The 10,000-nt window shown below is 40.0% G+C and overlaps 1 long non-coding RNA gene across 1 annotated transcript in view; it reads left to right on the top strand.

Moving 5' to 3' along the window:
- LOC138980145 (uncharacterized) overlaps nt 1-10,000 on the top strand; it is a 431,218-nt gene that overhangs the window by 302,383 nt on the left and 118,835 nt on the right. The window lies entirely within an intron of this gene.

A 10,000-nucleotide genomic window follows, 5' to 3' on the forward strand; every position in this document is an offset into this window, starting at 1 on the left:
ACACACACTCTCACACACAAATACACACACTGCGATACATCGATTGTTCTTGATTCAATGCATCATTAAAGAGTTTTTTTGCTTCCTGAATTACTTTGATCTATTTTTGTTGTCCTGAACGTATTGTCCATGTGCCTTTGAATACAGTAACATTCTTTAAGTTAACTTCAAAGGTTTTCGTTAACTGGTAATTTCAGCTATTTTCCCGTCACAAATTTAAAAATCGCGGATCGAAGCTATAGATTATCGACATAAGGTTATATATATGTTTTTGTGTGTGTCATTAGTTTGTCATTCCTTTATTTATTTACTTAAGCCTATTTCTGTATTATATTTCTTTCTTTCTTTCTTTCTTTCTTTATTGACTATTACCAAACTAAAGGGTAACCGTTACTTCCTGGACTAGGTTTGCGCTGTGTGTTTGTGTTTGTGTTTGTGTGTGTGTGTGTGTGTGTGTGTGTGTGTTTGAGTGTGTGTATACGTGAGCATGTGTGCGTGCGTATGTGTGTGAGTATGTGTGCGTGTGTATGTGTGCGTGTATGTGTGTGTGTGTGTGTGTGTGTGTGTGCGCGCGCGTCTGTGTGTTTGTGTGTGTGTGTGTGTGTGTGTGCGCGCGTGTGTGTGTTTGTGTGTGTGTGTGTTTGTGTGTGTGTGTGTGTGTGTGTGTGTGTGTGCGTGAGTACGTGAGTGCGTGCATGCGTGTGTGTGTGTGTGTGTGTGTGTGTGCGTGAGTACGTGAATACGTACGTGAGTGCGTGAATGCGACGGTGTATGTATGTGTGTGTGTGTGTGTGTGTGTGTGTGTGTGTGTGTGTGTGTGTGTGTGTGTGTGTGTGTGTGTGTGTGTGACCGTCTGTGTGTCTTTGTCTGTGTCTGTGTCCGTGTCCTGGTGTCTGTGTGCGTGCGCGCACGCGTGTGTATATATCCGTCTGTTGATCTAGCTGTCGTTGTATCTGTCTATGGTTGTGTAAGAGTCTTTTTCCTTATGTTTGCGATTATGTGTGTAGGCGGGCACGCGCACGTCCGTGTGAGTGAACAGCTTTATAAAGAGCTTAATTCTATTGCTTTTTTTATTTATTTTTTTTACAACTTTCGGACCAGCATCGACCTTTCTTTATCTTGTGATAGTTTGTTTGTCTGTTTAAAGATTGGAAGCAAAACAGGTGTACGTTAGGATCCTAGTTTTTTTTTTCTCCATTACACGGTCAATAACAGCCGATCTACAAATCAAATTGCATGCACCGGTGTAACACGAGAAAATTACTCCCACGAGATTTATACTCCGGAGTAAAAATTTCGTACGAAAATTTTACTCCCTTTACGAAAAAAATACTCCCCCATAACACGAGAAAATTACTTCCAACGACAGGTGTGTTCCGAGTCAACATGTCGGTCGAAAATGTTACTCCCCTGACGAATAAATAACAAATAAATTATTCCACCCTAACACGAGCAATTTACGGCCCACGCCAGGTGTACGCAACTTTTACTCCACTGTCCCCTGTCAGTCTTGGTGGTGGAAGGGGTGGAGGGAGGGTAGCGCGACTTTTGTTTGCGCGAGATCACATATTGGCATTATCCCTTCGCCCACATCCCATTTTCGCATACGAGATTTTTACTGGAAGTACAAATTTGGGGAGTCAAAATTTCGTGGAGGGAGTAATTTTTTCGTACCTTGGGGAGTTCTTTTCTCGTACGAAAGGTGTACTCGGAGTAAGAATTTCGTACGACATTTTTACTCCGGAGTAAATTTTTCGTGGAGTAAACATTTTGAGATACACCGTCAGTAGTGTAAAATGAGACGGTGAGCGAAAGATGTTCTAACAGTTCTAGTACAGCGAACGACGAAGAAGAAGAAGTGCAAAAGACAATCTAAGCGCTCTAACCTCTCCTCTACCCCCCCCCCCCCCCCCCACTCCACTCCTTCACCCACCCACCCGCCCCGCTACACCTTCTGACAAGCAAGCAGCTTTGCGCTTCAATGTGATTGTGTTGATTCGTTGGTTTACGATTTCCTTTAGCTGGGTGTTGTGTTTGCATTCTGTTGGTTCAGCAGTTGGTGTTTATTTGTATTCCGATCGCACGGTCACGTGCTTTTGCGATTATGCAAAGTTATGCTAATGTTGGGATCGTGAGTTTGAATAATGGAAAAAACATTAAGGATGTAAGGGTGATAGTTCAGATATCTGCGTCTGTTTTTCAGTCTGTGTTTGTATGTATCTGTCTGCCTTGACACCGGACTGCATTAATTTAATGTTGTCTATCTGCAAAGATTATACGTACTCACACTTACATAAAATGGGCAAGCGTGTACGTGCCTAAACAGTTACAATTTTAAATACCCCTTTTTTTAGTTGTATTCGCTCACCTACTTTTGTTGTTGTTGTTGTTGTTGTTGTTGTTGTTGTTGTTGTTGTTGTTGTTGTTGTTGTTGTTGTTGTTGTTGTATTTGTCGTTGTTGTTTTGCAGTGCAATGGTATTGTCTGTTGTCGACATTTTTTCTCTCTCTCTCATTTTGAATACAATCGTAATTAATAGAAACAACGTATAATATAATGGTCACGCTGTGTACTTCCGGAATCCTATTGTCCCCAACCCTATGGAAAACCGCCGACTGGCATAATGTTCATTTCTGCACGGTTGCCTTCGAAAAAGAAAACCTGAACAATACAGTTGTTAACTCCCCTTCTCTCGGGGCATTCTAGCCCACTCTTTTTCCGATGCTATTGTATTGTCTCCGTTATCGACATCTTGTTTTCCAGCCCTACGTAAGTCAACAGTCCTGTACATTATAGAGGGGTAGAGTACAGAGTGACCATAGTAACACAGTGTCATTGTACAGTCCTATTATTCTCAATGTCTTTCCCGGTCGAAAGAGAACAATACTGCTTTCATACGAACCAGATCCAACACATGGTGCAGATTATTAGAGATACAAACGTGTTTGTTGTTGTTGTTGTTGTTGTTGTTGTTGTTGTTGTTGTTGTTGTTGATGGTGGTGGTGGAGGTGGTGGTGGTGGTGTTGTTGTTGTGGGAATCAGCTGTTCTTCTGAGATATTAGGGTTTACAAACGGAGATGTCTTATTTTACAATCTTATAACAACAAACACGTGTACAAAATAAGTATATAGGCTAATAGAGATACACAAGTTGTCCTATCGACAGGTGTGGTTTGGTGACATATCTCGCATATTCACGAGGCAATGAGATTGAGAGACGTACGTGTCTACACCTGTATAGTTCAATAATCTGAGAAACAATGGGGCGTCAGCTCTCTAAATGCATACGCCATATGTATGTCGTATGCAATATGGCGTATCCGTGCCTTTGTACTTTCAGATCTTACAAAAGCCTCATTCAGTTTAGATTCTATAGTTCACTGAGTTCGGTATTATTCGATTCTTTGCTACGATGTCGAGCTGTGTCAAGAAAATCGTGCGTGGCCCAACGATCTTACTGATCGATCTTGTTCAGGATAATGATTTATATATATATTCTTTTTGCTTTTGTGTGGTTCTCTGTCTGGCTCTCGGTCAAAGTTCAGTCCGGAAAAAACCGTTCATTGTTTTTTGTTTGTTAAATAACCAAAGGGAAGTAAGCGCTCTTTATGCATATATGCCATGGGTAATGGAGTAAGCGAGAGTTATACGGAACCTTTCTCCTGGCAGCTGAGAGAATAACAAGCATTGAAATGAATAAGCGACTTTCATCCTCATTGTTTCAGAATTTTTTATTTTTTTTTGGTCAACACAAACTGACTGCTGTTCATTTGAATTATGTCTTGCACCTCGAATGTTTAGATTACATGAACTACTATAGTTCCATTTCTCCGAATGTTCAGATAAAACCATCAAGTGCGATTGCCCAAATGTAAAGATGTTACACTGTAGTTCTATTGCTTCAAATCAGTGTCTAGGTGAAACACTATAGTCATACACAAATGCACACATTCTTTTGACTTAAATTAAGTGAGACACAAGAATTTCTTTTATTCGAACCAAATGATACACTATATGCATTATAGTTCCACCTTTGATCGATTGTATCAAATTTCATACTGCAACTTATTAATAACACCTTTTCTCCATTGGTTTAAATGTCATACTGCAACTTATTAATAACACCTTTTCTCCATTGGTTTAAATGTCATACTGCAACTTAATAATAACACCTTTTCTCCATTGGTTTAAATGTCATACTGCAACTTATTAATAACACCTTTTCTCCATTGGTTTAAATGTCATACTGCAACTTAATAATAACACCTTTTCTCCATTGGTTTAAATGTCATACTGCAACTTATTAATAACACCTTTTCTCCATTGGTTCAAATGTCATACTGCAACTTATTAATAACACCTTTTCTCCATTGGTTTAAATGTCATACTGCAACTTATTAATAACACCTTTTCTCCATTGGTTTAAATGTCATACTGCAACTTATTAATAACACCTTTTCTCCATTGGTTCAAATGTCATACTGCAACTTATTAATAACACCTTTTCTCCATTGGTTTAAATGTCATACAGCAACTTAATAATGACACCTTTTCTCGATTGTTTAAAATTTCAGTTACTGCAACTTATTAATTACACCTTTTCTCGATTGTTTCAAATGTCTTACTGCGCCATGCAACTCACAAAAATAACTCAACCGAAAACTGTACTTACCCAGAAACATGTGTCGGTTCGCTTTCATGGTAAGTCCTCGCAACTGGCGTCCCAGAGAAATATGGCATGGTTTTTATACACCACGGCTCACTGCACCGCTCAACTTATATAGTCTTGAGTCGAGCGTTTGAAAATGCCTGAGCCTGAGGCAGGCGTAACTTACACCGTCCTATTGGTATCAGTCTGCCTTAGAGATGAGGACGACAGTTGGCCAGATGGCTGTAAACATTCCCTGTCCCTTCACCTCTCTCGTCACCATCCGCCCTACATTTGGTCTCATGCCTGTATACAACTAATCCAAGCTTCAGGGGAAGACACCGTTGGTTTCATTGCTTCGTCGCCGGGTACAGAGCTAAGCTGACTCGCATTAGTTCTAACACTACAACAGCCGGTGAAATATTTTTTCTAAGAAACGAACTAACACCAAAAACAACAAAAACTTCACAAGATGACGGAGTTGTCGTCAAGTGTTTCGTGCTCGCTGAACAAGTTGGACTCATCGACACACCTTCGATCGTTGCTTCTAATACCACAACAGCCAGTAACCGTCGTGCCGTAACACAATGACCTTTCTCGACTATGTGTTATAACCTTCCTTGAATATATATTAACGCATCACTATGAATCGCCAAGTTATTCTAATACTGTAATCTCATCCTGGATTCACAATTGCTGGTCAGTTTTTAATGTTCTAACACAAGGACAGTGGACTTCAAAAAATAAATATCTTCCAACAAATGAACCTAAGCCATGCTTCACATAATAATCCCGGATGCAATCAATGTTTCATGATTTTGTTTCCTGGGCGAGTTTGAAGTACTCTTTCTAAATTTGACCACAACTGCAACAGATGAAAAAAAATCTTGTCGACAATGTTTCAATACTTCGAGTTCGGCTGTCCCAAACACAGCGCTTTAAGGAACGTCCATCGTGTATGTATTTCACGAACCTGTACTATAAACTGGCAACAGTGCACCAAGCTCGAATCCCAAGTGTAAGCCAACTTGAGAGCCGCAAGAGTGTGCTGAGTGATAACGCCGTCACACTTTGCCTCGTTTGCTTGTTTCCGTTTGCTGAGACCTTGTTATCGGCGCTCCAAAAATACGGAAGATAACGTACAGCGAATGTTAGATATGTTTGTTTTTCGTCCTCCGACGTGTAGAGTTGGGGGACAAGAGAAGGAGGGTTTGTTGATATGATAACAGTTTGGGAACCCCCGAATAAGATGACGGATTCAGATTTAATGTCCTTGTTGGTAGCAGTGGCCAATGGGGAACATCTTTTGTAATTAAGCTACCACTCGATTAATTAGGGCACAGTGACAATCCTCATTTTAACTGATATGGAGGTCTCCCTTTTGCGTACTTCGGAGCGGTGTCACGTGATACGCAGAAATGGGTTGGAGGGCAAGAAGCCGAACGGCTAGTAGCGTCAGTGCGCCGCTCGATGATTCGGGAGTGTTTTAATTGAATAATGTCAAAATCAGGAACAAAAACGGTCGACCAGCCAAAAGAGAAGTACATTACATCATTGAGTGACGTTGCTAAAGTGCGATACTTGGAGAAATTGACCGAAGCTCTTTAGTTTCAGATTACATATAATTTCTGCTTCAGTGTGTGTGCATGAGTTTTCATTTTGTTATTATTCAAGAACTTGTAGTTCTATTTCTAACTTTGTATGTTTATGTGTGAAGCTCTTTAGTTTTAGATTACCTATTATTTCTGCTTCAGTGTGTGTGAGTTTTCATTTCATTGTTATTCGAGAAATGGTATTTCTAACTTTGTATGTTTATGTTTGGAGAAGCGATTCTTTTTTCCTTTTTGGGATCAAGTCTGGTGTCTGCTTTAGTGCTTACTTTGATATTACCTTAGAACATTTATTGTGAACCTGTAAATGTGTAATGTGTGTGTGTGTTTTTTGTTCTTTTTTCTTTTTTCTATTTCTTTTTACTTTAGTGCTGCTGAAGACAGTAACTAAAAATTTCCCTAAATTCAGTGTTACGTGTTTTTTGTTTTTAATTTTTATATATATGTTGACAATGACAGTTCAGTTAAATAAAGCGTTGAACACATTATATGTATTTTAATTTTTACCAATCTGTCACTCTGTGAATGTGAAGCTGGTGTGAGTGTGATATTTAACACATTACTTTTGATTTGTACCTAATCTCTGCCTTTGTTAGCTCCAGTAGGTGTGTTTTTTTAACAGTTTTGTTCAATTTTGTGAAACGTTACTGTTTTGAGACAAACCAGACACATATTTTTCCGTTTAGGACAGCTGGGCTCAACATATTAACTTTGTTGACTAAACAAAGGAGCCATTACACAGATACACACTCATTCTGACAATCACTCACCAGATTCTTCACAATTAAGAAATGTCTCAGATAAGACACACGCAAGCTTTAAACAAAAAGTCTTAAGAACAAAAACGTTACTGCAACAACAATGTATTTATTAGTTCTTACTAAAATCACATGCTTCAATAAAAAAAAAGCATAAACTGTACAGACATGCTAACCAGCACTGATTAAGGCACACACTTGGAGTCAAAAAGCTATGGCATCAACATATGCAGTGTTGAATCTGTTTCAAATTGCACACTTCAGTCAAAAATCACATGTCTGACAATGAGTGAATTAGTGTTTCCAATCAATGAACGGTAACTGTTTACATATAAAAACTGACAAAAAAGTGAAAAAAAGAAAAGAACTGTACACACACACACTTGGCATCAGATCTCAAAATCAAATAAGGAATAGTGTTGAGTCTTGAAAATGCTTTGAATTATACACACTTGAGCCAGGAAGCAAAAAAAGGAACTACACTCATGCCAGCCAGCACAAGTCATACAGATACTGTACACAAGTCAAATCAATACTGTGTTTCAGGTTTGGCATCCACATAAACAGTTTTGTTTCTGTTTTAAATCACACACTTGTCAATAAACTATACAGACATGCTAACCAGCATTGATTAAGGCACACACTTGAGTCAAAAAGCTATGGCATTAACATAAGCAGTGTTGAATCTTGTTTCAAACTGCACATTTCAGTCAAAAAGCGAGTGAATCGGTGTTTCAATCATTAGCAAAATTAATACTGCTGTTGAGGTTTGGAATCAATGAACAATAACTGTTCACACATCAATACTGTCAAAGTGTAAAAAGAAAAGAACTGTACATGCACCCACATACTAAGCATCATATCTCAAGATCAAATAAGGAACAGTGTTGAGCCCTTGAAAATGTTTTCAATAATACACACTTCAGTCAGAAAGCAAAAACAAAAAAGTAACTACACACATTCCTGCCAGCACAAATCATATAGATACATAAGTAAAATTAATACTGTTTTTCTGGTTTGGCATCCACAGAAGTTATGTTTATGTTTTTCCTGTTGATTTTTTTCAGCCACGCTCTCCTTCTTTTCTCCAGTAAATCTCGGTGTCTTCCTCCAGCGTCGACTTTCGGAATTCTGAAAAATGCAAGAGCATTTTCCTTGTTGCTTCGGCTTGTGCAACCGATTATGCAACAAGTATTCACCATCTTGAATGAAATTTAGCCAAATCGTCGACGCAAATACGGAATCGCCGCAGCGAAACTTCGCGATCGGCACCACGCTTCCATGTTTTCGCTAAGCGGCGCGGTGGCTTCTTGCCCTCCAAGCCCCGGTGCGCACGAAGTGATGACGTCAATAGGGAGACCTCCATAGTTTTGAGTCGAGCGTTTGAAAATGCCTGAGCCTGAAGGCGGGTGTAACTTACACCTCTGGGTATCAGTCTGCCTTAGAGATGAGGACGACAGTTGGCCAGATGGCCAGAATAGCGCGCTGCATTTTCCTGCATAGAAAGGCGCGTCTGCCGCGACGGTGCCTGAGCTAAACATTGGCGGGTATTGCTCACAGGCCGGCACACGGTACTGTAAACATTCCCCGTCCCTTCAACTCTCTCGCCACCATCCGCCCTACCCTTGGTCTCATGCCTGGATACCCCCTTAGTTAAAATGATGAAGGAAAGTCCCTTTAAACGTTGGATTGTATAATGTTTCACCGCATGAATAAAATGCCAATCAAATAAAAGCGAACTTTATGAGCCAGAAAACCCCGTCAGAGAATATAAAGCAGCATTTGTATCGCTGTGGAAGAGCCTAGCTAATGCATTTCCATAGTGCAATTAAAGGCTGACATTGTCCTATTTAATTATTTCCAGGTCTTTTCCCATCGTTGCGGGGATGTATAAATTAAGCTTCCTGCAAAGTTTTAGCTTTGAAGTCCTTACCAATTACGAGAAATAATTAATTCTTTATTGCTATGTTCTCCAGGACTTGGGCTATTTTTAGACCGTCAACACAGTCAGTACAGCGTCGCCAATCCCCGCGTGAAGGAAATCGCTCACCTTCCACGTGCAAAATGTAGTGATATTGACACGCCAGATTAGCGCGGTAGCGTATTGTGCTAAGCAGGAAAGCGCGCTTTTCTGTATTCTTATTAACTTCACAATTTCCGGGAAACATCCACTTTCACTTTGAGACTGTTTTGTTTACATTCGACACTATCAAAACCACTTTGCAATACTGAAATAATTTTTTTCTATGTTCGAAAGCTACAGCTAATCGTTATTATATCCCCTTAGGTACAGTTTTATAACATTATTGGCACATGTAAACAATAGGAATTAATTAATGAACGCTACGAAAAGGGCAGCCTTTAAGTACTCCAATAGATTAAACTTAGTACTCTAATTCCGGAAATAAATAACTCTGTCGAGTTTGTATGGGGTGTAAAATAGTGATTACTCATTGCTTTTATTGAGGAAAAATGTCCCAAGTGCTTTTGTCCACGTGTCGAGAAACAAACCCTCGCGAGACAGACAGACAGACAGAGATATAGAAAAGAGAGAGAAAGACAGACAGACAGACGGACAGACAAAGATATATAGACAAGAGAGAGAAAACAGACAGACAGAAGCATAGACACACAGAGAAAGAGAGAGACTGAGACTGAGACTGAACTTTATTTTACAAGGATACAGATTTAAGGCTGGGCCTTTTCTTAAGAGAGAGAGAGAGAGAGAGAGAGAGAGAGAGAGGGAGAGAGAGAGAGAGAAAGAGAGAGAGAGAGAGAGAGAGAGAGGGAGAGAGGGAGAGAGAGAGAGAGAGAGGGAGAGAGAGAGAGGGAGAGAGAGAGAAAGAGAGAGAGAGAGAGAGGGAGAGAGAGAGAGAGGAGAGAGAGAGAGAGAGAGAGAGAGAGAGAGAGAGAGAGGGAGAGAGAGGGAGAGAGAGAAAGAGAGAGAGAGAAAAAAGAGAGAGGCCGGAGAGACAGAGAGGGGGA

This window comes from Littorina saxatilis, linkage group LG11 (genome assembly GCF_037325665.1).
Source record: "Littorina saxatilis isolate snail1 linkage group LG11, US_GU_Lsax_2.0, whole genome shotgun sequence".
In the NCBI taxonomy this organism is placed as follows: domain Eukaryota; kingdom Metazoa; phylum Mollusca; class Gastropoda; order Littorinimorpha; family Littorinidae; genus Littorina; species Littorina saxatilis.